Source organism: Bos mutus, chromosome 2 (assembly GCF_027580195.1).
Source record: "Bos mutus isolate GX-2022 chromosome 2, NWIPB_WYAK_1.1, whole genome shotgun sequence".
NCBI lineage: Eukaryota > Metazoa > Chordata > Mammalia > Artiodactyla > Bovidae > Bos > Bos mutus.
Window position 1 is genome coordinate 62,501,447 of NC_091618.1, and position 27,316 is coordinate 62,528,762.

The 27,316-nt window shown below is 39.4% G+C and overlaps 1 protein-coding gene across 4 annotated transcripts in view; it reads left to right on the plus strand.

The window, feature by feature from the left end:
• The first annotated feature begins 1,016 nt into the window (after window positions 1-1,016).
• The window catches only part of CLASP1 (cytoplasmic linker associated protein 1), a 276,819-nt gene continuing 250,519 nt past the window's right edge, over window positions 1,017-27,316 (plus strand). For all 4 annotated transcript variants that reach the window (XM_070389116.1, XM_070389124.1, XM_070389129.1 and 1 more), the window contains exon 1: window positions 1,017-1,175. The gene's annotated coding sequence lies outside the window, so the exon portion shown is untranslated. The remainder of the gene's footprint in view (window positions 1,176-27,316) is intronic.

Below are 27,316 nucleotides of genomic sequence, written 5' to 3' on the forward strand. Positions count from 1 at the left end.
CTCCACAGAGGAGTCTACATAAGTCTTGTTTTAACTGAGTCTCTCCAAGCACATCATCTAAGTCCTGGACCTTTACAGGTAAGATCTCACGGGTGTCCACACACCCCACTAGCAGGAGCTCCGGACATGAGAATCGAGACGGAGGGAAGCCAACTCACACTCTGAGTGGGTTCCCCGGAGCAGTGTGTAATCTCAAGAAAGCTTTCAATGTCAAATTACAAGTGAGGGTAGGCGCCCGACGCAGCAAAACTGTGTGCCCTTCGAGATCCTTAAAGGGGAGCCCCGCAACTTGCACAGCTTTTACACCTCCGAGACACTCTCCCACACTTCTTCCAAGAGAAAGGCGAGAGAGGGGATGGAAGCCGCCTGTTCTGTGCAGGCACTCAAGGAAGAAAGTCTCCAGGGTTTCCGAGGCTTCCAGGAGAAGTCTCCAGGGCTGGCTCGGCTTCAAAGAGGGCAAAGAACCGTTAAAAGTTGTGCTTCCGGCTCCAGCGCCCGCGCCTACCCGAAAAGTGAAGGGGGAGCCTCGGTACGGAGAGTCACAAGGCACAATTTCCTCCGCCCTGGACGCCCAGATGGTGCGCCGAGCGCGTAACCCAGAAGTGAAAGGCCGGTTCCCTCAGGTAGAAGACCTCCTCGCCCCCACCGGAGGAAGTTCCTGCTGGACGCCTTTTACCCAAGCTTTCCTGGTTCTTCCTGAGGTCTACGCTCCCTGCTTTCTGGTGCCCTACTGCCATGGCTGCTTAGATTCAATCCTCTCTGCCTAGCCTGAGTTTTGTCGCAACTCGCCGGGGGTCCAACTTCAGCCTGGCCGCCCTTTTCTTAAAGAACCTTTCCCTACGGGTCCCCACCAGGGCCAATTGACGTTCTCCGAGTAGGCAAGAGCTCTAGGGACTGGCAGGTCCCGAATCCCGTCTCAGCCAGGGCGGCGCCTGCGCCGGGCGTTACCATAGAGAAGCAGGCGCCTCTCTGCTCTCGGTTTACACACTCTATGGTCCAGCCGGGTCGTGGCGGTAAGGGGAAAAAAGGGAGACCTCATTGCGCAGGCGCCCTGGGCTTCTAATTTTTTTTTTTTTTTTTTTTAATCCCCGCACCAAGCGCTTAACCTCATTGGGGTGGAGGAGAAGGCGGCGGCCGTCTGGTCCGCAGCGGCAACAGGAGCGAATAATACGGCCGTAAGTGCTCGGTTAGGACGAGGGTGTGTAGACCCCAGGCCTCCCAGGCCCCTGCCCCCCTCGCGGTGGTGGGCACCGAAGCTGGGTGGGGGCTAGGTCCAGCGCTGTCATCCGCTCTTGGGTGCACTTTGGGGGGAGGGGGGCGGCCCTTAGGTGGGAGCTGGGCGGGGAACGGGAGTGGAGGACTGTTTATCCAGCCCGCAGATCGCTGATCCCACGCTGCTTTGCAGGGGGTTGGGGGTGGGTCTGGGGTCAGCCTGGCTTTGTGTGCCCCTCTGTCTTCTCTCCTGGACCCCACCCCGGGCCCCCTTCCCGACCCGAGTCTCGGGCCTGGTAGGAGAAGCCGCGTTTGAGAAGAGCCGGGGCTTGCGAGGGGAGGGGGCGAGAGGGAGAGGGAGAAACCCCCCACAACTACTACTGGCCGAGTGGTGGGTGTGGAGAAAGATCGGGAGGGAAGGGGTCCAGCCGGGCCAGACAAAGCCGAGCGCGGGCCGGGCGGGATGCGCAGGGTGCCGGAGGTCCCCGGGCCCGCAGCGAGCTGCTTCGGAGGCTGGGAAAGCGGACAAGTGCTGAGTTAAGCCTTGTGCAGCCTCCTCAACTTGCCTTTGTTGTTCTTCGGTATTGGCAGGGACGCTCTGACGGAGAGGAGTGTGTGATCTTGCACGTTAGCCTGGTTGGTACAATGGAACTCCTCACATTTTGCTTTCTCGTTTTCCAAGCCCCTCGGATGAGTCTGGGGTTTTCCAGAGTCTCACTTATTACATAATTTTAAAACAACAACAACAACAACAACTTGTGTTTATTCCTAAAATTAAAAACAAAAATTAGATGGAGCTTTGAAACATGTTTTATTGCATCTGGGTGAGTTTTTCTGTCGTGAGGTTCGTACATTAATGTTGACCATTTGTAGAACCTGTGAGCTCTTTAAAGATGATACTTAAATTTGTAGATATGACATCCAGAGCTCTAGATTTCTCTAGTCCTTTGGGAGGCAGTGATGCAGAAGAGTCAGAAGTGAGAAATAGTTGCTTGCTGCCGTGTCCCTTGCACCCTGTTTGAGTGCCAGAATCTGGTATAAATGATGGCTTTAGAAATTGTTGCTTTTATTACAGTTATTGTGACATTTACTGTCCTCTTGGTCAGAGAAATCCTGGACAGTGGGCTCCTTTTGCTTGTCAAGGGAGTGGAGAAAAGTAACATTGATGCAGAGACCGTATAGATAAGAAAAATAACATCACAGTGTCCCAGAGTTACTGGATATTACTTATCTTTTCCATTTGCTAAGAAAGATTTAAATTTTGGTGAGCTGTTTGCTTATCATCTTTGTAAGATCGTGTAGTTGCACCTTTTTTTAGCAATTGTTACTTAATGCTCAGTTTCTGAAATTCATAGCTGATCAGCTAACATGTAGATGTTTTAGGATTTTAAAGTTTTAATTTTTGTTGAGTTTTCAGCTGTAGTTTTGTATTCTCCCAAAATCCTTTGAAGAGACTGTTGGTGGTGGAGTTGTCAAATATTTTATCTCCATGTTACAATCTAAGCGGTAGTGAATAGGGAAAAAGCCTTTGCACCTTAAATTAGTGTTAGAACTGAAAACCTCCATCTCCTAGAGTGCCAAGATTTTGGCCACAGGCTCAACTTTACCTGAAAGAGGTAGACATTTTTTTGTACTAACAAGAAGCAAAAATCTGAAGCTTGGTTTTTATGCTTGAGTAACTACTGCCATAGAATCTCTTAAGTGTAGTTCAGATGATGGGAACTTGCTTTTTATAGAGCAAGATTTCAGATCCTTAAAATAGTTTGACAGGGATGTTGAGACATGAATGGCCAGAAGACCATTAAGTTTATTGTTCACATGTGTTATGTTTTGTTCACTGGTTTGGGATTTAGATTTATTTCCCTTTAATCCTTTGTTAATTTTCAGCCCCCCCCCCCCTTTTTTTAGATGGCTCAATCTCACAGTTTATAAGTTGGGTGAGATAGTTTTTTGTACCTGAGACATAATTTTTTCAGACTCCATTTATTCTTAACAGTCTAATACTTATAAAGTTGTAGCTTTTTAGATTGATGGATAATGCTTTTTATTTCATAGTACTATTGGTAAATGTTTTAATCATTTAAGGGATGATAACATTAGGCTCAGAGCTGAGTTTTGATAACAACTTTGATGATTGCAAGTGTGGTAGTCACATAGTGTAAAGAATAGACAGTAGCATAAAATAATGTTTGAAAACAGAATCACTGATGATTCAGTCTTTGGTTTGTAAAATGTAATTTAAGAAAGTAAACTAACCTTTCTTTATTGAATGCAACCAGGTCAGCATCCATAAAGAGTGTGTGTGTTTGGTTAACTGACCTCTAAAGGCCTTTTCTTTTTAGCACCACGATTTCTTGAGTGTTAGCTGTGTCTTTACACTGCAGGGCTTTCTTCACCTCTTTGAGCTCAGACCAGTACTGCCAGGCTGAATGCTCCTGCTCCTCAGATTCTTATGGCACCTCCACAGAATCCACTTTCCCACAAGCATCTTTAGGGATCCACTTTCCCACAGGCATCCCTGAAGATGTAGCTCAGATGTGTTCAAACGGCAGCATTTCTTCCATAATACTTCTGTTGACTTTTCTCCTGTTTCTTGCCTGGAAGTCTCCTCACTCCTTGTTGATTCCTGTTGTATCCATTACCTTCCTCCTGGGAAGATTCTTCTGGTGATTTATTCTTCTCTAGGTCCTGGAAGGTCTTGGGAATTTGTAGAAGACTTTGTAGTAGCCTCTGTGCTTGGACTACTGGCCTTGTGTAACCAGTCTCTGTAGAAAGTGTGAAGGAATAAACCAGTGTATCTTAACTTAGAATAAAAGGATTGGAGCCTTGGAAGAGCTCTTAGAGGCCCTATAGTCCAACATCCTGCCTTTTGTCTACTGTATTCTGGTCTTGAGCCTCAAACCGCAGCCTGCTTTCCTGTCACTGGACAGGTCTTGATTGCTGGAAAGATATCCTAGACTGTCTCCACTCTGCCCCTCCCCTTATGCCTGTTGATCTTAGTACTCTCTGAAGCAACATGAATCAAATATGTTTCTTTTCCATGAAATAGTCTTTCATTTCCCAGGACAGTCATCAAGCCTTTTCTAGATTTATTGATTAATTTATTAAACCCTTTCTTTAGTTCCCTGGTGGCTCAGCTGGTCAAGAATCTGCCTGCCGTGTGGGAGACCTGGGTTCGATCTCTGGGTTGGGAAGATCCCGAGGAGAAGGGAACAGCTTCCCACTCCAGTATTCTGGACTGGAGAATTCCATGGACTCTATAGTCCATGGGTTGCAAAGAGTTGGACACAACTGAGCGACTTTCACTTTCAGGAACCACAAGGATATAGCTGAAAAGACATACATGGGTCCCATGCTCAAGGGCTCACTCACAGTGCAATGGAGGAGACAGATAAAATGTTACAAATTCCGTCCCTGTGATGCTGAAGAATGTAAACAGCCCTAGGCCCTTTGTCCCTTTGTGGTTTAAGCTGATATCACCTAAACTAGGTATCACTGTGCTCTCTTTAGACAACTCTTGTTTGATGGTCCTTTAAATGTAGTATATGAAATAAAGCAGAATTTGATATGACCTGACCAGAATATATAGTTCCTGTCTTAGGTTAGGAAACTGTATCAAGGATTTTCAGACATGTGAGCTTTCTGGTTCTGTCACTTCCTAGCCCTGTGGCTTTGGGCCATGGGCCAGTTAGATCATCTCTTTGTATTTTAATAATTTCATCTACAAAAGGAGGGTGAAGGGCAGGCAGTGTTAATAGCAGCATCTTCTTATAGGGCTGTGTGAGGATGAAGTGAGATAACATATGTAAGATGCTGAGAATAGTGACTGGCATATACTGAGTAAGTATATGGACTTCCTGTCATGTATTCATGGTAAGAGTTAATGTAATAATAATAGCAGTAACTGGGACTTCCCTGAAGTCCAGTGGTTAAGACTCTGAGCTCCCAGTGCAGGGATAATGGGTTTGATCCCTGGTCAGGAAACTAACATCCTGCATGCTACAAGATGCGGCCAAAAAAAAAAAAGGAATTATCACATTGCCAGAATCACTTGGAGAGGGTCTTAAAATACAAATGGCCTGGTCTTATTTATTGCTAGCCACCCAGAGATTTCGGTCAGTTAAGTCTTCGTTGGCCTGGGCGACCACAATTTTTTAACAATCCTAAGGTAAATCTGGAAAACCCAGTTTGAAAGTCCTGCATTCTATGTTAATTTTGTCAGTGATTGCATTTGCTTTTACAAATTAAAAAAATTACCAGGTAACAGTCATAGATTATCCTAAAAGATTTGAACATGGAAGTAAAGGGGAAGGTCTGGCCCCAGATCCTGCTGAGCCCCAGGGCAGGCGATACATCCTCTTATTACCAGTTCAGAGTATGTCTCCTAAACATGGTTACCTTTGTTTGTAGGAACATCTTCATAACACTAACAGCCATATTTGAGGTAACAAACCCTGGATTTTCAAAACACTTTTACATTCTTAATCTTCTTTGTTCCCTTCAAAAAATCCCTTGAGGTAGGCAGTGGAAATACCACGATTATCCTGTCAATTTACAAATGAGAACCCAAGACCTCGGAGTTATATCCCAGTACATGGTGGAACGAGGATGAGAACTGGGCCTTCAGTTTCTCAGCCTGATGTTCTTTTTGTGTAAATTGTCTCTTAGCGACATCACTTTACACCTTATATTGAAGTTGTGGTTCTGAAGTTGCCTAATCATTTTTGCCATGTGAAATCCGCCAGACCAGGTTTCCTCTCTCCTTCAGTGTGTTTATACTTGCTTTTTAAAAAATGTAAATTTAAGATTTAATAGTTAATATGTTAAGATTTATCTTTTTGTGAAAGAAAATTTAGAACTGGCCTGTGCCCATCTTGCTACCATGGTACGATTGGGTGCGTTTATCTTCATTCAGCATGACTGAGGTCAGTGAATCTGCCTTCTACCTCTAGAAGGGTTGTCCAGTTAACTTTCTAAGCAGAATGAGTTAAACTTATTTGTAATCTTATTACAATAATATGGCAATAATACAGAAAGTTGAGAGACCAGACAGGGGAAAACCTATATCAAGCCATCCTAACACAGGGTTTTTCTTCTTTTTTTTTTGTAATCCAAACACGTTTTTTGTATGTACTGAAGTAAAATTGACATGCAACAATATGTTGGTTTCCAAGTGTGTAGCATACTGATTCAGTATTTTTGTATATTGTGAAATGATCATAATAAGTCAAGATCCATCACCTTACAGAATTTTTTTTCCTTGGATGAGAACTTTTAAAATGTAATCTATTAGAAACTTTCAAATGTACAGTACAGTATTGTTAAACTGTGGTCATCATGCCATACATTTGTTTTATAACTAGAAGTTTGTACCTGTTGATACCTTTCACCCATTTGTCCCCCTGCCCCACTTCCCTACCTCCAGGATTTTTCATAGTGTCCTGTCCATATGTCCCTGTTTTTTAGTAAGTCTTTTTAGGTCTTCTGTGTTCTATGAATGAAAGTGAAAGTGAAGTCGCTCAGTTGTGTCCGACTCTTTGCGACCCCTTGGACTGCAGCCCCTCCAGGTTCCTCTGTCCATGGGATTTTCCAGGCAAGAATACTGGAGTAGGTTGCCATTTCCATCTCCAGTGTAATGACATGGTGTGCATCATTTTGATTTTTAATAGCTTTGACATATTTGATTGGATAATGGCAGATTTTGGTAAACTGGGATCCTTATTTTTTGGCTGTGCCTCACAGCTTGTGGGGTCTTAGTTCCCTGACCAGAGATTGAATCTGGGCCCTTGGCAGTGAGAGTGGACTCCTAGCCACTGGACTGCCAGGAAATTCCTGGTAAACCAGGATCCTTGATATGCAGGTATATATATATTTTTATATATTATATATCAAGGTACATAATACTCTGTATTACAACAGTGGCTGTTTTTGCCATGTAGTGTGCTTTTTTGTGTTGTTTCCTTTGGATCAGTTCTAAGAAGTGAGAATATTGGGTGACTTTTGATACATATTGCCTGAATGCTGACCAAAAGCTTGTATCAGTTAATAATTACCCCAGCAACTTAAGAGTGCTTGATAACTGTGGCTTTGTAGTAGAGCCTGAAGTCAGGTAGGTTGATTCCTCCAGTTCCATTCTTCTTTCTCAAGATCGCTTTGGCTATTCGAGGTTTTTTGTATTTCCATACAAATTGTGAAATTATTTGTTTTAGCTCTGTGAAGAATACCGTTGGTAGCTTGATAGGGATTGCATTGAATCTATAAATTGCTTTGGGTAGTATACTCATTTTCACTATATTGATTCTTCCAATCCATGAACATGGTATATTTCTCCATCTATTAGTGTCCTCTTTGATTTCTTTCACTAGTGTTTTATAGTTTTTCTATATATAGGTCTTTAGTTTCTTTAGGTAGATATATTCCTAAGTATTTTATTCTTTCCATTGCAATGGTGAATGGAATTGTTTCCTTAATTTCTCTTTCTGTTTTCTCATTATTAGTGTATAGGAATGCAAGGGATTTCTGTGTGTTGATTTTATATCCTGCAATTTTACTATAGTCATTGATTAGTTCTAGTAATTTTCTGGTGGAGTCTTTAGGGTTTTCTATGTAGAGGATCATGTCATCTGCAAATAGTGAGAGTTTTACGCCTTCTTTTCCAATTTGGATTCCTTTTATTTCTTTTTCTGCTCTGATTGCTGTGGCCAAAACTTCCAAAACTATGTTGAATAGTAATGGTGAAAGTTGGCACCCTTGTCTTGTTCCTGACTTTAGAGGAAATGCTTTCAATTTTTCACCATTGAGGATAATGTTTGCTGTGGGTTTGTCATATATAGCTTTTATTATGTTGAGGTATGTTCCTTCTATTCCTGCTTTCTGGAGAGTTTTTATCATAAATGGGTGTTGAATTTTGTCAAAGGCTTTCTCTGCATCTATTGAGATAATCATATGGTTTTTATTTTTCAATTTGTTAATATGGTGTATTACATTGATTGATCTGCGGATATTGAAGAATCCTTGCATCCCTGGGATAAAGCCCACTTGGTCATGGTGTATGATCTTTTTAATGTGTTGTTGGATTCTGATTGCTAGAATTTTGTTAAGGATTTTTGCATCTATGTTCATCAGTGATATTGGCCTGTAGTTTTCTTTTTTTGTGGGATCTTTGTCAGGTTTTGGTATTAGGGTGATGGTGGCCTCATAGAATGAGTTTGGAAGTTTACCTTCCTCTGCAATTTTCTGGAAGAGTTTGAGCAGGATAGGTGTTAGCTCTTCTCTAAATTTTTGGTAGAATTCAGCTGTGAAGCCGTCTGGACCTGGGCTTTTGTTTGCTGGAAGATTTTTGATTACAGTTTCAATTTCCATGCTTGTGATGGGTCTGTTAAGATTTTCTATTTCTTCCTGGTCGAGTTTTGGAAAGTTGTACTTTTCTAAGAATTTGTCCATTTCTTCCACATTGTCCATTTTATTGGCATATAATTGTTGATAGTAGTCTCTTAATGGAACAAAATAGAAAGCCCAGAGATAAATCCACGCACATATGGACACCTTATCTTTGACAAAGGAGGCAAGAATATACAATGGATTAAAGACAATCTCTTTAACAAGTGGTGCTGGGAAAACTGGTCAACCACTTGTAAAAGAATGAAACTAGACCACTTTCTAACACCATACACAAAAATAAACTCAAAATGGATTAATGATCTAAACATAAGACCAGAAACTATAAAACTCCTAGAGGAGAACATAGGCAAAACACTCTCTGACATACATCACAGCAGGATCCTCTATGACCCACCTCCCAGAATATCGGAAATAAAAGCAAAAATAAACAAATGGGACCTAATTAAACTTAAAAGCTTCTGCACATCAAAGGAAACTATCAGCAAGGTGAAAAGACAGCCTTCAGAATGGGAGAAAATAATAGCAAATGAAGCAACTGACAAACAACTAATCTCAAAAATATACAAGCAACTCCTACAGCTCAATTCCAGAAAAATAAATGACCCAATCAAAAAATGGGCCAAAGAACTAAATAGACATTTCTCCAAAGAAGACATACAGATGGCTAACAAACACATGAAAAGATGCTCAACATCACTCATTATCAGAGAAATGCAAATCAAGACCACTATGAGGTACCATTTCACACCAGTCAGAATGGCTGCGATCCAAAAGTCTACAAATAATAAATGTTGGAGAGGGTGTGGAGAAAAGGGAACCCTCTTACACTGTTGGTGGGAATGCAAACTAGTACAGCCACTATGGAGAACAGTGTGGAGATTCCTTAAAAAACTGGAAATAGAACTGCCTTATGATCCAGCAATCCCACTGCTGGGCATACACACTGAGGAAACCAGAAGGGAAAGAGACACGTGTACCCCAATGTTCATCGCAGCACTGTTTATAATATCCAGGACATGGAAGCAACCTAGATGTCCATCAGCAGATGAATGGATAAGAAAGGTGTGGTACATATACACAATGGAGTATTACTCAGCCATTAAAAAGAATTCATTTGAATCAGTTCTAATGAGGTGGATGAAACTGGAGCCTATTATACAGAGTGAAGTAAGCCAGAAGGAAAAACACCAATATAGTATACTAACGCATATATATGGAATTTAGAAAGATGATAACAATAACCCTGTGTTAATCAGTGTTAAGAGACACTGATGTATGGAACAGTCTTATGGACTCTGTGGGAGAGGGAGAGGGTGGGAAGATTTGGGAGAATGGCATTGAAACATGTAAATATCATGTATGAAACGAGTTGCCAGTCCAGGTTCAATGCACGATACTGGATGCTTGGGGCTAGTGCACTGGGACGACCCAGAGGGAGGGTATGGGGAGGGAGGAGGGAGGAGGGTTCAGGATGGGGAGCACATGTATACCTGTGATGGATTCATTTTGATATTTGGCAAAACTAATACAATTATGTAAAGTTTAAAAATAAAATAAAATTAAAAAAAAAATAAGAAATTAAAGGAAAAAAATAAACTTCATAACAATGTTGTGGAATGTCAAAAAAAGAAAATAAAAATGTAATTTAAAGTCAAAAAAAAAAAGTGCTTGACAAAAATTTTACCAAGTTCTGGTAATAAAATTTACCTTTTTTGTTTCCTGTGAGAAGTATAGAACATATAGGTTGAATTGGATTTTACCTGCAGGCGATCGCTTTCACGTCCATGGTTTCCATGTCCTGTGTTGCCAAAGCTACTGTGTTTTTCGATAGGCATGGAGGAAGACACAGCTCTTGCTTTGTGAGGCAGACTGGTCTGTTTGTCAACATCAGAATGTAGTCTTAGGACATCTCTGTACCTTCCCTTCAAGTGTTTCTTTAAACAGTTGTGCTCAAGGGCCTTTGCTGAAATACCTCGTGACTGGAATATTTGGTAGCAGGGGTGAGACATCTGTGTCTTTAACAGATTCTTCAAGTGATGCTGAGGCCACCAGAGCCTGAGAGCTGCCTCAGACCTTCTAACTGACTTTCTGCTCAGTTCCCCCACAGAGCATGTCTCTCCTGTGGGTTGAGGCAGGGCTTCGTTGTGAACAGAGGCTTGTTGTCTAGAGAGGAGTGAATTGTCTAGCAGCTTCCTTCCTAATGTAGAGTAGCTCAGTTCATTGTGCAAACAATAAGCCAGTCTTTCCAAGAGTCGTTGAACTGCATAGAAACAGCTCCTTCTCTGAAATCTGTGTTTTATTTGAGTTCTGAAAATCATAGAATTCTCCAGACCCAAGCCATGTCCTGCCAAGCCTTTGGTTGGCCCAAGGGTGGCAAACAGACCTCTTGTCCGAGTGGTAAGAACCATCATGGACTGAACACCCAGCATGAGCCAGGCACTAGGCTGGGTGCCATGGGTGCTCTTTTGGCAGGTCTTATGGCAGCATTTAAAGGTAGATGCTATTTTCATTTTACAATGAGAGGAAGTTGAGCCTTAGTTAGAGCACTCGAGTAATCTGTCCATGGTTATGCAGCTGCAAAGTAGCAGAGTTTGGCTCTTGGATTCTTCAGTTTCCTTTCCACTTATCTCTGTTTTTTCCAGCACAAGTTATTTTTCTTGCAGGAAAGGTCAGTGGGCAGTCTTGGGGGAAAGTCTGCTGCTAGCATCCGGCAGCATCTGGAGAGGCCTCTTCTCTGGTTAGGAAGGATGTAGGGATGTAGTCTTCTTATGAGGGTTTCCATGAGGGTTGGTTGGATCGGGAACCTACAGTCCCTTTTGGACTTGAGTGCTTGATTTGAGATCCACCCTTGGACAGGCCAGACTCCTTAAGACTTTATATAATCTCTTTTTTTCTTTTTACTTTGGCAAGATATGCTATTGTAACCATTTTAAAGTATACAAGTGAGTGGCATTAATAACATTCACTTAGGGCAGCAGTCATCACAGTCTGTTTCCAAATCTTTTCCATCACCCCAAACAGAAACTCTGTAAGCAGTAAATCCTCATTCTTCCTACTTTCTCAGGCCCTGGTCTCTATGAATTTGCCTATTCTGGCTATTTCATTAAATTGGAATAATTATACGTCCTTTTGTGACTAGTTTATTTCACTTAACATAATATTTTCAAGGTTCATTTATATTGTAACCTGTGTCAGAATGTTATTCCTTCTTAATTGGTAATAATATTCAATTGTATGAACACTCCAGTTTATTTATCCCTTCACCTGCTGTTGGAAGTTGGGTTGTTTCCACTTTCTGACTGTTGTGACTGTAATGTATGTTGGTTCACAAATTTGTTTGAATCTGTTTTTAATTCTTCTGAGTGTATACCTAGGAGTAGAATTACTGGATCATGTGATAATTCTATGTTTAACTTTTTGAGGAACTGCCTAATTTTCCACAGTGGCTGTACCTTTTTACATTTCCAGCAGTTTTGTACAAGGGTTTCAATTTCTCCATGTCCTTGTCAACACTTGTTATCTCTGTTTGTTTTTTAAAAATTATAGCTATCTTAGTAGGTGTGAGGTAGTACTCACTGTGGTTTTGATTTTTATTTCCCTACTAACTAAGGTGTTGAGCATCTTTTCTTGTGCTTATTGACATTTTGTATATCTTCTTTGGAGAAATATACATGCAGATCCTTTGCCCATTAAAAAATTGAAGTATAGTTAATTTATAATGTTGTGTTTCTGGTTTACAACAAAGTGTGTCAGTTATACATATGTATATATACTTTCATATTTTTTCCATTATAGCTTACTACAAGATATTGAATATAGTTCCCTGTGCTATACAGTAAGACCTTGCTGTTCTCCTTTGTCGATTTTTATTTATTTAGTTAGTTATTTTTGGCTGCACTGGGTTTTCATTGCTGCACGCGGGCTTTCTCAGTTGTGGTGAGAGGAGGGTCCTCTCTAGTTGTGGTGTGCGGGCTTCTCATTGCAGTGGCTTCTCTTGTTGTAGAGCATGGGGCTCTAAGGCGCACAGGCTTCCATATGGTATGGGCCTTTGCTCATTTTTAAACTGGATTGTGAGAATGTCTTGGACAGAAGAGCCTGGCGGGCTACAGTCCATAGAGTCGCAGAGAGTTGGACATGCCTGCAGCAATTGAGCACATGTGTGTCTTTTTGGTTTAGAGTTTTAGGAGGTCTTATTAGATGCAGGAGGAGAAGGGGACGACAGAGGATGAGATGGCTGGATGGCATCACTGACTCGATGCACATGAGTTTGGGTGAACTCCTGGAGCTGGTGATGGACAGGGAAGCCTAGCGTGCTGCAATTCATGGGGTCGCAAAGAGTCGGACATGACTGAGTGACTGAACTGAACTGAACTGAAATATTCTGAACGTTAAGCTCTTACCAGATGTATGATTTGCAGATATTTTCTCCCACTCATTCTGTAGGTTGTCTTTCCACTTTCTTGATAATGTCCTTAGTAATTTTGATGAAATCCAATTAATCAATTTTTTCATCCTTTTCATGTCGTATCTAAGGATCTATTGCCAAATCTAAGGTCATGGAGATTTATTCTTATGTTTTCTTCTTAGAGTTTTATAGATCCAGCTCTCCATTCATCTTCGTGACCCATTTCGAGTTGGTCTGTGTGAACGGTGTGAGGGTCAGGTCTAACTTTGTTGTTTTGTATGTGGCTGTCCAGTTGTCCCAGCGCCAGTCTTCCCAGGTGGCGCTAGTGGTAAAGAACCGCCTGCCAATGCAGGAGACACAAAAGATACAGGTTAGATCCAGGGGTCGGCAAGGTCCCCTAGCATAGGAAATGGCAACCCACTTCAGAATTCTTGCCTAGAGAATCCCATGGACAGAGGAGCCTGGTGGGCTTCAGTCCATGTGATTGCAAAGAGTCAGACAGTCAGACTGAAGGGAGTTAGCACAGCACAATGAAAACTGTACTTATCCTCTGTTATCACTTGGCATGTATATTGTGCTTTGGGTTTTTGACGTCACCGGCCTCAATTTCAGCACCCTCCTGCCCCTCCCTGCTTTCTTCCCTAGTGACAGGATTCATGGATGTTGTATATTATAGCTTTGCTGCCTGACACATAAGATACACTTAGTAAATGTGAGTTCCCTTTCTTTAGATTTTGTCTAGTCTCGTGTTCCAATGTAGATTATAAGGACCTTCAGAGTAGACTGTATATTTCTTTGTTTTCCAATTTCTAACCTTCTTTTCTCCCCTATTCACTCTAATGCCCAGTTCAGTACTGTGTAAGGGATGTGCTTAAGTTTTATTGACTGAATTGTGAAGTTAAACTTAGATCTTTGCAAATATATTTGGGTAATTGCAGAAAATTAATCTTTTCTTTGGCTGTACTTTGCAACTTGTGGGGTTTTGTTTGTTTGTTTGTTTTTGTTTTGTTTTTCTGGTTCACTGAACAGGGATTGAACTCTGGCTCTCGGCAGTGAAAGTGCCAAGTCTTAATCACTGGACTGCCATGGAATTTCCAGAAAATTATTCTTAAAAGATTAGTGATCAATATATTATAAAGTTCTTTAAGATTTAAAATTCAGGTCCTTTTAAGTCATCTTCCTAAATGTGGGGATTGATACCTTTCAAATGCCATAGGAATTTGTTTTATATGTGACATTTGATACATGGATAAGCCTCAGGCTGCACAGGGGTTCATTTCATGGATGACTGAAACATTTTTAACTTGTTATTTATGATTATGATGAGTTTTAAATTGGGAATTTTACTCACTTTAGATGTGATTTTTGTATATCTAGATCTTGCTTTTTCATTTTTGACAAATGCTCTTAATTTCAAAGATTATTTTAAATTTGTGTGATGAGTGTATATCACTTTGTAATAGGAAAATTAAGTATCATTAGAAAATTCTTCTTTTGCCTAGAAATCCTAAAAGTTAACTGGTGGAAAAGTATCTGATCTTTCTCTCTGAGTCTGTATTATCAGATTTCCCTCCCTCACACTCTTTAGTGTTCCGAAAAGTCTAATGTTACTTGTCCTAAGTGATCAGACCTCCCTTGGGAATCCATTTTATAATCTGCCATCCAGATACCCAGGAGGGGAAGGCTCATTTCAAAGGTTGGCCTTGGTTGTTTTGTTTTCTGGTAGGTTTTGACTCCTAAGTAGGTATTTCTTAGCATCTTGTTATATAAACACTTTTATCATGAGATTCTCGTTATTCATCCAGTGCTTATTTTAGTCGATCCTTATTATTAACAGTGAAAACAAAGGAAGGAATTATTTTATTCTTGTATTTTCTAGTTCTGAACGATGTAACAACATCAGAGAGGCCAGAGCAAACCCAGTACTTGAGATGCTTTCGAGCTAATTGTCAACCAACAGAGTGATTCAGCAAGAGCTTGACCTCCCTTAGTAGGAATAATGGCTTATGCCAGGGAGAGTGGGAAGCAGAGATGCTGACCGTTTTCTTTTGCTACCTCTGGCCTTATTTATGGAGACTTTGGGCCTGGTGTGTAGCTTAATCTAAAGCTATGTCTTTGTCTAAAAAGTCTGATTTATGAAGTATTTTTATTATTTAATAGATCCCTGTCCAGACATGGGATCCCATTCAGAGGAGGGTGGCCCTTTATAAAAAGAAATGTGCTTGTGCCCCGCTGTTCCCTGTGGAGTTGATGTTGGCTGATGAGGGTGGTATTTTAGCCTGTTGCTGATTGAACTCACCTAATGGTGGTGAATGCCAGTGGCCTGTGAGTGCATTTATAAAGTGAACATGATGGGAAAATCTTTTTATCCTCTCATTCATTTCAGAATTTGGAGTTGACTTCTGAAATTGCCAAAGAAGTTGATTTCTGAAATTGTTTGACAGAATAACAGTGTTTAGCTGAATTGTATAGTGATTATTTTGTGGAATCATGGAAGAGCGAGTAAGCCCTGGAAGATGAGACACATCTTGTGATCATTTGCTTGCTAGATCTGTTTTGGGGTGGCATGGGTGACCGAAGGGGATGCAGAAAGTGCGTACATAGATGTTCATGAGAGTGGGCCTAAAACACAGAGAGCCCTTAATGAGAACTACTGCTGTTAAAATAAGAGAGTTACTCTAGGGTGTATCTGGGTAATTAGTAGAGAATGGACTGTGTACCCTGATCAGAATCCTCAGTAAACTTCACTGTTTGTGCCTGAGGACAGAAAGTGGGGCTGACAGCCCTGTTCCCAAAGAGCTCCACTCCAAGGAAGGGGGCAGTTGAAGAGATGGTTAGAGTGCCCTGTTGGGTATGTTGAATCCATATGGGGGACTGAAGAAGGAAGGGCTGCTCATCTGGAGTAGGAGAAGGATATGTTCCTTCCTGTTTTCATCTAAAGAATCTGAGGCCCTGAACAGGTCCACACTCCCCGGTTGGGCGCTCTGGGGCCTGTCTGTTGCCTTCCATTTATGAGAGAGCTGTGTTAGCTGGAGACCGAGTTTGTGACAATGGACAGGGAGCCACGTTAACCCCATGGTCTAATGTGAAGTGGCCAGGGAAGCAGCCTTGCTGAGAGAAGCCTGAAACTAACCACTTACAGAGAACGCTGAGTCTTCATAAAATCCAGACTCTTCTATTATCAGGTCTTTACTTGAATCACAAACTAATCTTTCAGTTTTAGAATTTTGAGGGTGGGGATTAGACATTGTGCTTTTGGAAAGTTGGTTGCTATTGATGGCTTCTGGATAGTTATGGCATTATTAAAATTATATATGTATATAATATATATATTATATATATTTATAAAAATATATAACATATATATACAAATATATAAATATATATAATTTATATGTATATATATAATTTTACTGTAGTTGCAAAGCTTATTACATGAATTATTGGTTGTAAAATTTTTTAAAGCATACCTCCAAGGTATTCTTGTGGGCCTTATGAGCAAGTTTAAATTTTGTATGTGAAAGTTCCATTCATTTGTTTAAATTACCTAAAAAGAAGAGAGAACTTCTAGTTAAATGAATTAAATTTTTAAAATTATAAAATATTTTTTTCAACAAATAATACATACACATAATTTAAAATGCAGGCTTCCTCTTCTCCTGTCTGCCATCCACCCTCCCTTGGAGACCCCAGTGTTATTCATTATGTGTGTGAAATAGAGCATATATATGCCCTCTCTCCACTCTCCTTTTTTGTACAGATGTTGACTATTGAATTTTGCTTTTTTTTTTTTTTACATTAATGTATCTTGGAAATTAGTCTATGTCTGTACATTAAAGGCTTCTTCATTTGTTTTTTGAAAATGAGTATGGTTGAATAGTATGCGGTTGTATAGCATACCATAATTTACTCAGCCCTCTATTAAGGAACATTTAGTTTTTTCTAGTCTTTTGCATTTATAAAACTATGCTGTGAAGAATAATCCTATAATTATTTTGCATGTATATGAATAAATTCTTATAAGTTGACATTTGGGTTGAAAATTGTATCATTAATATTGTGAGAGATATTGTCAATTATCCATCTTAGAGATTTTAACAAAACCTACATGGCAGTAAGAGAATACTGTAGTTAATACACTTCAAACTAATTATATAGAAGCATATGACCTAAGAGTAGTTTTGTAGACATGTATGACTCTGTCTTGTTATTTTTGAATTAAAACATGGCTATAGTTCAGTGATCAAAAATGAATTGAGCACTTTTTTCTTATTACTTGTGGGAGGGTTTTTTTGCCAGTTTTGTTGTTGTTGTTGTTGTTGTTGCCAGTTTTTGATTTTGCAAGAATTCCAAGACTGAAAGAGCTTAGGAAATACACTTGCTTCCCTTTGCATGCACAGTAAGTCACTTTAGTCTTTTCCCACTCTTTACAACACTATGGACTGTACCCTCCAGGCTCTTTGTCCATGGGATTCTCCAGGCAAGAGTACTGAAGTGGGTTGCCATGCCCTCCTCCAGGGATCAAACTCGTGTCTCTTAGGTCTCCTGCATTGGCAGGCAGGTTCTTTACCACTAGCGCCACTTGAGAAGCCCTTGCTTCCCTATTGGTGTTAGCAGTACTGTCTTATAGAGATGAGTGTAGGCATGGACATGGACAGCTTGTTGAATGACTAGCTTTTAAAATGTTTTTCAGTTCTTTGTAGTAACTGATGATACCTATGGTTTCAGAATTCTAGTTCATTATGACTTTACAAATAACTTTCTGGTATTTATTGGACCCAGTTATGCTTATACTGGAAAGAATATTAACATACTTCTTAATGTGTTAAAATGTGTATTTCCTTTGACTAGATGATATATGTACATGGTAAGAAAGTTTAAAAAATGCACCAGGATAGAGAGTGAAATGTAAGCCTTCCTCCACCCTTTTTATCATTCTTCCACATCCCATTCCCAGAGGCAGCTGCAGTTTCTAGCTTCTGAAATGGTCTTCTAGATAACCTGTGCGTGTGCGGGCTGGCAATGATATTCTGTTATGACCACTGTTATTTATTTATTTAATTAAAATTGTTTTGTGTGCTGGGTCTTGCTGTGTTGTGCAAGCTCTCATCTTGTTAGGGCATGCAGGCTTCTCTTGTTGCAGATTACGGACTCCAGAGCTCACAGGCTCAGTAGTTGTGGTGTGCAGGCTTAGTTGCTCCACAGCACGTGGGGTTTTTAGTTCCCTGACCAGGGGTTGAACCCACATCCCCTATGTTGCAAGAGGAATTCTTAACCATTGGACCACCAGGAAATTCCCCAGGACCACTGTTACTTCAGCATTTTCTTTTCTTTTAAAAATTTTTAATTGATGTATGTTGATTTACAATGTTGTATTAGTTTCTGGTGTACAGCAAAGTGATACCATTACCCATATATCTTCTTGTATTCTTTTCATTATGATTTATTACAGCATATTGATTATAGTTCCTTGTACAATACAGAAGGACATTGTTGGCCGTGTATTTTACATATAGTAGTGTGTCTCTGCTAGTCTCAAACCCCTAATTTATGCTTCCCCCACCCCTTTTTCCTTTTGGTAAACATAAGTTTGTTTTCTGTGTCTGTGAGTCTGTTTTGTAAATAAGTTCATTTGTATCATATTTTAGATTCCACATGCAAGTGATGTCCTGATACTTGTCTTTCTCTGTCGGACTTCGGTTAGTATGAAAGTGTCTAGTCCATCCGTGTTGCCGCACATGGCATTATTTGATTCCTTACTGACTGAGTAGTGTTCCATGGCATCCGTGTACCATGTCTCCATTCATCTGTTTGTGGACATTCAGTTTGTTTCTATGCCTTGGTTATTGTGAATAGCGCTGCTGTGAACATTGGGGTGAATGTATCTTTTCAAATTAGAATTTTCTCCAGGTATATGACAATGAGTGGGATTCCTGGATTGTATGGTAACTCTAGTTTTAGTTTTTTTAAGGAAAAAACTGCTCTCCATCGTGACTGTACCAGTTTACATTCCCACCAACAGTGTAGGAGGGTTCCCTCTTCTCCAAACCTTCTCCAGCATTGATTATTTACAGACTTGGTTGGTCATCCTGACCAGTGTGAGATGATATCCCATTGTAGTTTTGATTAGCATTTCTCTAATAGTCAGCAGTATTGAGCAGCTTTTTGTGTGTCTATTGGCCATTTGTATGTCTTCTTTGGAGAAATGTCTATTTAAGCCTTCTGACTATTTTTTGTTTAGGTTTTTGTTTTTTTTTGTTATTGAGTTGTAAGAACTGTTTGTATATTTTGGATATTAATCTCTTTTTGGTAGTAGTATTTGCAAATTTTTCCTCTCATTCTGAACATTGTCTTTTAATTTTGTTTATGATTTCCTTTGCTATGCAAAGGCTTGTAAGTTTGATTAGATCCTGTTTGTTTCTTTTGGGGGGACTGACCTAAGGAAACCTTGCCGTGACTTAGGTCAGAGAATTCGGCCATGTTCTCTTCTAGAAGTTTTATGATGTCATGTCTTGTATTTAAGTCTTTAAGCCATTTTGAGTTTATTTTTTGTATGGTTTGAGCATGTGTTCTAACTTCATTGATTTGCATGCAGCTGTCCAGCTTTCCCAACAACCACTCGCTGAAAAGACTGTCTTTTCTCTATTGTGTATTCCACCTCCTTTGTCGAAGGTCAGTTGACTGTAGGTGTGTATGTTTATTTCTGGGTTTAACATATTTTTAAAAAAATTACATAAATAGTACATTTTCATTGTAGAAAAATAGAGTGTGAATCCTTTGGTGTGTTTCTTTCCATACTTTTTCCGTGCATCAAGAATGTAAGTGACTATTTTTTATGTAACAAACAAACAAAAAAATCATAAATGTGTAGTTTTCTAGTTTGCTTTTTTTCCCCCACCAAATTGATTGTAGATATTTTTCCAGGCCAAGAAGTGTGTGTTTTCACTTTGGTTTTCAGTGTCTTCATGGTGTGCTGTCGTTTGGATGTACTGCAATGTCTTTTAGAATTTCCTTTTCTGAAACATTTATTTTTATCAAATTTTCATGAACAGCTGCAGTAAACAACTTTATACATTTTAATGTACTTAACAAATTATTTCCTTAAATGAATTCTTAGCTTTGGACCTTTTGGATTAAGACAAATATTGAAAGCTTATTGATAGATGTTTCCAAATTGTCCTAGATAGTTATGAATTTTATTCTCAACAGTGTGTTAAAATGTGTATTTGATTATATTAAATTACATTCTTAAGTGATGTTTAAAAAATTATTTATTTACTCTTTTTTTTTTTTTTTGTGCTGGGTCTTCATTGCTGTGTGGACTTTGCTGTAGTTGTGGAGAGTGGGGCTACTCTCCGGGTGCGGAGAGCAGGGGCCGCTTTCTAGTTGCGATGCGTTGGCGGCTCGTTGTGGTGGCTTCTTTTGTTGCAGAGCATCAGCTCTTGGGTGCATGGGCTTCAGTAGTTGCGGTTCCTGGGCTCTAGAGCACAGGTGCAATAGTTGTGCTCTGGCTTAGTTGTTCCGAGGCATGTGGGATCTGCCCAGATCAGGGATTGAACCCATGTCTCCTGCACTGTCAGGCAGATTCTTTACCATTGAACCATCAGGGAAGCCCTTAAGTGATTTGTTTAAGTGTGGGACTAGAGTTAGGTTTATTTTTTGTATTTTAAAGAAAACCATGTTAGTGATGAGTAGGAGTAAATCAATGTTGGAAAAATATTGAGGCACTCACGACTCAATTTGAAAAGTGAACATCTTTATGTACAGTTCAGTACATACTAACATAGGCAAGGCACAGACCTCTTTTTGTCCTTTTTCTTTTGGAAATTTTTTCCCTAAATTCAGAAAATATGAATATAAAAATGTTATTGTAGTAATAGCAGTGTTCTGTTATAGTTGATCTGAGAAATACAGCAAAATTTCCCTACCTGTTATGTGTAAGCTTAGTAAAGTACAGATTTAAAGTCTGTATGCTTGAAATCTGGTTGAATGGTTGATGGGTTGGAAGCCACATGTGGAGTTGTGTTTTCAGTGTCCTTGTCACTTAGCTGATGTTGCCAATTATTTTTCTCTGCCAGGTCACTTACACTGCACTGAAAAGATAGGAAGCTAACCCTAATAAGATTCAATGATTAAATAAATCTGTAAAGCCTTATTTCAATTTTTTATCTTCAGCATGTACAGAGTTCCTTATCATTGAAAGCTCTGTGACTGTAGGTCTTCTCAGTTCATCAGGTTCTGTGTCTCCAGTCTGAATCTTTCTGGAGCAAGGAATAAGAAGCAAAGAAAATGATTTGGGGGTGAGAGTAATAGAGCATGTTTTCATGGCAGTGCACCTGTAAGAGCATTCCCTGGGGCACTCTTATGTTTGTTTCACTGTTGTAGTCTTTCTTTTTTCTTTGTCTTCTGAGGAGTCATCAGAAAAGTAGCTGATCTTCCAGGAAAACACTGTGGTATACTGTGTTGAAATAGATTGTTCACTTGTCTTTCCCTCCCTAGTGGACCTGGAGCTCATTGACAGCAGCATCTGGCAGATTGGCTGGCACCTTAGGTGTTCAGTGAACTTAAGCCTGTCCACATTATGTGCATTTTTTTCACTTTTTCCTTTTTTCATTTTGGAATAATTATATATTCACAGGAAGTGGCAAAAATAGTAACAGAGTGTTTCTGTTCACCCTTCAGCTAGTTTCCCTCAGTGGTTACGAGTTACCCTTTTTCTTCTTTTTCTTTCCCACTTTTGACAATACCTTTAGCTTGCCATAGGCATCTGTGGGAAGTACTGAGCTCTCCGAGCTAAGGATTGCTGACAATTAGGTTTACTTCTGGGAGTGCCTGTGGTTCTTCCTCTTTGTTCTTTGTTTCTGGAGCCCCTGCTTAGTATGTGTCGCTGTGCCAGGAGGAGTTGCTGCTCTCTGTTCAGGCTATTCTGTTACTTTGGGATCATTAAATGTGGTGTATGTATGCTTCCTCTGTAGATCTTTTTCCTAAGTTATGTGTGCATACGTGCTAAGTCACTTCAGTTGTGTCTGACTCTATGCGTCCCCATGGACTGTAGCCTGCCAATCTCCTCTGTTCATGGAATTCTCCAGGTAAGAATAGTGGAGTAGATTGCTGTGCCCTCCTCCAGGGGATCTTCCTGACCCAGGGATAGAATCTGCATCTCCTGAATTGTACGTGGATTCTTTATCCACTAAGCCACCTGGGAAGTCCAAGTTATGTGTACACAGGTCTAAAGTACATAGAGAGTTGTGTGTATTCTTGATGAGAAAGCAGTGGCTGTGACCTGGTGGAAATAGTCCTGGATTTGGAGTTAAAAGCTGAGATTCAAATATTGATTCTGTTTCATACTGTGTGACCCTGGAATTTTCCTTGCTTCTGAATCTGTAAGTAGGCGTGACAGTAACAGTCTTAAAGAAGTTTTGTAGGGGAATAAAGAAGGTACCATTTGTATAATCACTTAGTGGATTGGAAAGTGCTAGTCAAATGTAAAGTACCTGTGCTTATTTTGAATTGCTGAAATGAAACCCAAATTTTAAACTATTGCTGTGTTACTTCTCTATAGCTTGACTTCTTTATTCAGTAGCAGAAAAAAACTCCCCATGCTTTTTATACCCCAAGCCCTCTTACACCTTCTGTTTTTACACTGAATAACCAGTACTTAATAGGGTTTTCTTTTTCTCTTGTGGGTGTAACCCAGCTCCCTTGGGAAATTTGGGATGGCCATGTCAGCTGTCATGCTATCAAATGACGTATCAAATGCTCTCCTCTCCTCTTATTCACCTAAGCCTGGGGATTTAATGTTTCAGAACCTGTTAGGAAATCTCTTGTGTGAGTATATATGCTCTTTTCTGCTAACCTTTTTGGTACGTTTCACTCTTAGAAACCAACTCTTAATATGGTGCTTAAAACTGAGATTTCTATTTTTAAAGAGAAGACCTCATCTATATATACATGAAGTGAAGTGAAGTCTCTCAGTTGTGTCTGACTCTTTTCGACCCTGTGGATTATAGCCTACCAGGCTCCTCTGTCCATGGGATTTTCCAAGCAAGGGTACTGGAATGGGTTGCCATTTCCTTCTCCAGGGGATCTTCCCAACCCAGGGATTGAACCCAGGTCTCCCGCATTGTAAGTGGATGCTTTACCATCTGAGCCACCAGGGAAGTCCATATATATATATATGTATGTATATATATATGCACAAATATATATATGGAGTAACTAACCAGTATAAAAATGGGAGATAATATGAAAATTTTAAGATTTATTTTATCTGTTTTTTGGCTGCACTATGCAGTCTGCAGAATCTTAGTTCCCCAACCAGGTATTGAACCCAAGCCACAGAATTGAAAGTGCGAGTCCTAACCACTCGATCGCCAGGGAATTCCCTGAAAAATTTAAGATTTAGATAACTGGCAATTGTTTTTTTAAAAGTGCTCCAGTTGCAGATAGATTCTCTTGAATCATTAAGGGACAGACACCTACAGAACACCACATTCAATACAGACGAGTACGCATTGTTCTCAAGTACATGTGAACCATTCTCCCGGATAGATTATATGTTGTGCCGTAAAACAAGATTCAGCAACTTTAAAAGGATGGATGTCATTTAAAGTATGTGCTCTGAACTACAGTGGAATGAAAGTAGGTATCACTAACAGAGGGAAATTGGGAAATTCACATGTGTGGAAATTAAACAGTGCATTCCTAAATCACCAATGGATAAAAGAGGAAATCACAAGGAAAATTAGGAATTAGTCTGAAATGACTGAGAACAAAAATACAATGTAAAATGGTAGTACTGGTGGCACAATATTGTGAACGTACTGCTGGCTGTGCTGCATACTTGAAAGTAGCTAAAATGGTACATTTTATGTCTGGTTTACCACAATTAAAAAAAACCCTGCCATAATTCATTGTTTAAGAATGAATGTTGATTTAGCACTTACACAAAATTAAGCACCATACCATAACTTTGGGGATGCAGTGAAAGCAGTGCTTAGAGGGAAATTTATAGCTATAAACAGCTATATTAAAAAGAAATATCTTCAATCAGTAATCTAAACCTCCATCTTAAGAAACTAGTAAGAGAACAAACTAATCTAAAAGCAAGCAGAGGAAGAAAAAAGTGAACACTAATTTAGAAATAAATGAAATAGAAAAGCAAAAATCAACAGACCAAGAATTGAAGAGGTCTATGAAATTGAGAAACCTTAAGCTAGTCTGGCCAAGAGAAACAAAGACAAGACTCAAATTAATAAAATCAGGAATGAAAGAGAGGACATCACTACCAACCTTACAGAAATAAAAAGGAATGAGAGAATACTAGGAACAATTACATGCCAACAAATTAGACAACACAAATAAAATGTGTGCATTCCTGGATATTGACTCAAAAAAAGAAAAAAGAAAAAGAAAATCTGAATAGTCCAATAGCAATAAAGATATTTAATTAAAAATCAGGAAACATCTCACAAAGAGCTCCAGCTCAGATGACCTCATATTTGGTGATTCTGTCAAATCTACCAAATGCAAATTCTCCACAAACTCTTTCAAAATAAAAAAGTAAATAGAATGTCTCTAGTTTATCTTTTGAGGATATTATTATTCTGTTAACAAAATCATACAAAGACATGATGAGAAAAGAAAATTACAGACCAGTATCCTTTATGATTATAGATGCAAAAAAAAAAAAATTCTCAATAAAATTGAGGCAAACTGAATCCAGCATCATATCAGAAGGATTGTACACTATATGGCCAATTAGAATTTATCCCAGGAATGCAGGGTTGGTTTAACATGTGGAAATCAGTGTAACCATAATAGTAAAAGACGAAAATCACATTATCATCATAGTTGTTGCTGCTTAGTCACTAAGTTATGTCTGACTCCTTGCAACCCAGTGGACTGTGGCACACCAGGATTTCCTGTCCTTCACCATCTCTCAGAGTTTGCTCAAACTCATGTCCATTGAGTTAGTTGGTGATGCCATCCAATCCTCTCATCCTCTTTCATCCCCTTCTCGTCCTTCCTTCAATCTTTACCAGCATCAGGGTCTTTTCCAATGAGTCAGCTATTTGCATCAGGTGGCCAAAGTATTGGAGCTTCAGTTTCAGTATCAGTCCTTCCAATGAATATTCAGGGTTGATTTCCTTTAGGATTGACTGGTTTATTCTCCTTTCTGTCCAAGGGACTCTCAAGAGCCTTTTCCAGCACCAGAGTTCCAGAGCATCAATTCTTTGATGCTGGTCCAGCTCTCACATCTGTTTGTGACTACTAGAAAAACCATAGCTTTGACGGTATGGACCTTTGTCAGCAAAGTGATGTCTCTGCTTTTTAATACACCGTCTAGTTTTGTCATAGCTTTTCTTCCAAGGAGCAGTTGTCTTAATTTCATGGCTGCAGTCACTGACCGCAGTGATTTTGAAGCCCAAGAAAATAAAGTCTGTCACTATTTCCATTGTTTCCCCGTCTATTTGCCATGAAGTGATGGAACCAGATGCCACGATCTTATTTTTTGAATGTTGAATTTTAAGCCAGCTTTTTCACTCTCCTCTTTCACTTTCATCAAGAGGCTCTTTAGTTCCTTTTCGCTTTCTACCTTTAGAGTAGTATCATCTGCATATCTGAGGCTGTTGATATTTCTCCCGGCAATCTTGATTCCAGCTTGTGATTCATCCAGCTTGGCATTTCACATGATGTACTTTGTACATAAGTTAAATAAACAGGGTGACAGTATACAGCCTTAATGTACTCGTTTCCCAATTTTGAACCAGTCCGTTGTTGCATGTCTGATTCTAACTGTTGCTTCTTGACCTGCATACAGGTTTCTCAGGAGGCAGGTAAGGTGGTCTGGTATTCCCATCTCTTTAAGAATTTTCCATAGTTTGTTGTGATCCACACAGTCAAAGGCTTTAGTGTAGTCAGTGAAGCAGAAGTAGATGTTTTTCTGGAATTTCCTTGCTTTTTCTATGATCCAGTGGATGTTGACAGTTTGCTCTCTGGTTCCTCTGCCTTTTCTGAATCTAACTTGTACATCTGGAAGTTCTCCAGGAACATACTGTTGAAGCCTAGCTTGAAGGATTTTGAACATCATCACAATAGGTAAAGGAAAAGCATTTGACAAAATCTTACCCCTTTACTTGATAAAAACACTTAGCAAACTAGAAATAGAAGGGAGCTTCTTGGTGTGATAAAAGCCACTGATGAATACCCATGAAAACCCTCAGTTGATGCCATACTTTGTGATAAAAATTGAATTTTTTCCAAGATCAGAAACAAGAAAAGGATGTCATTTTATGTCATGTCTATTCAGCATTGTACGGAAACTTCTAACTGGGGCAGTTAGACAAGGAAATAAAGGGCATCCAGGTTGGAAAAGAAGTAAAAAAATCTATTTGCAGATTACATGATCTTGTACGGAATCCACTATAAGGCAATTGAAACTAATAAATGAATTCAGTTAGGTTGTAGGATACAAAATCAGTATATAAAAATCAGTTGTATTTCTATACACTTTCAATGAATAATCCAAAAATGAAACTAAGAAGATAGTTCAATTCACAGAAGCATCAAAAAGAATGAAAAAGAATAAACTTAACAAAGAAGTATAAAACATATATTCTAAAAGAGAGAAAACATCATTGAAAGAAATTAAAGATCTAAATAAATGGAAAGACATCCTATATTCATGGATCAAATGACCTAATATGACACTATTCCCCAAATTGACTTGACACACTCCCTATTAAAATCCCAGCTGCCTGTTTGGAGAAGTTGGCAAGCTGATCTTCCTATTCATATGGTAATACAAGGGACCCTGAATACTCAAAACAGTTTTGAAAAGGAAGAACAAAGTTGGAGGACTTAGCCTACTACAAAGCTATCGTAAGCAAACCAGTGGAATAGAATGTAAGTCCAGAAATAAATACTTAACATTTATAGTCAATTGATTTTCAACAAGAGTGCAAAGACAATTCAATAAAGAATAGTTTTTTCAGCAAATGATGCTGGGACAAGTTGATAGCCACATGCATAAGAATGAATTTGGACCATTTGTTCATATATATATATATACACTCAATCATAGATCAGAATGTAACACTTGAAACTATAAAATTCTTGGAAGAAAGAGTAGATACAAGTCTTTATGACCTTAGATTAGACAGTAGATTCTGTTTTTTTCTTTTATTGTAGTAGAATAGGTGATGGTTTCTTAGGTATGACATCTAAAGCACAAACAACAAAAGAAGAAAAAAATAGGTGAATTGGACTTTACAAAAATTTAGAACTTTGTTTCAA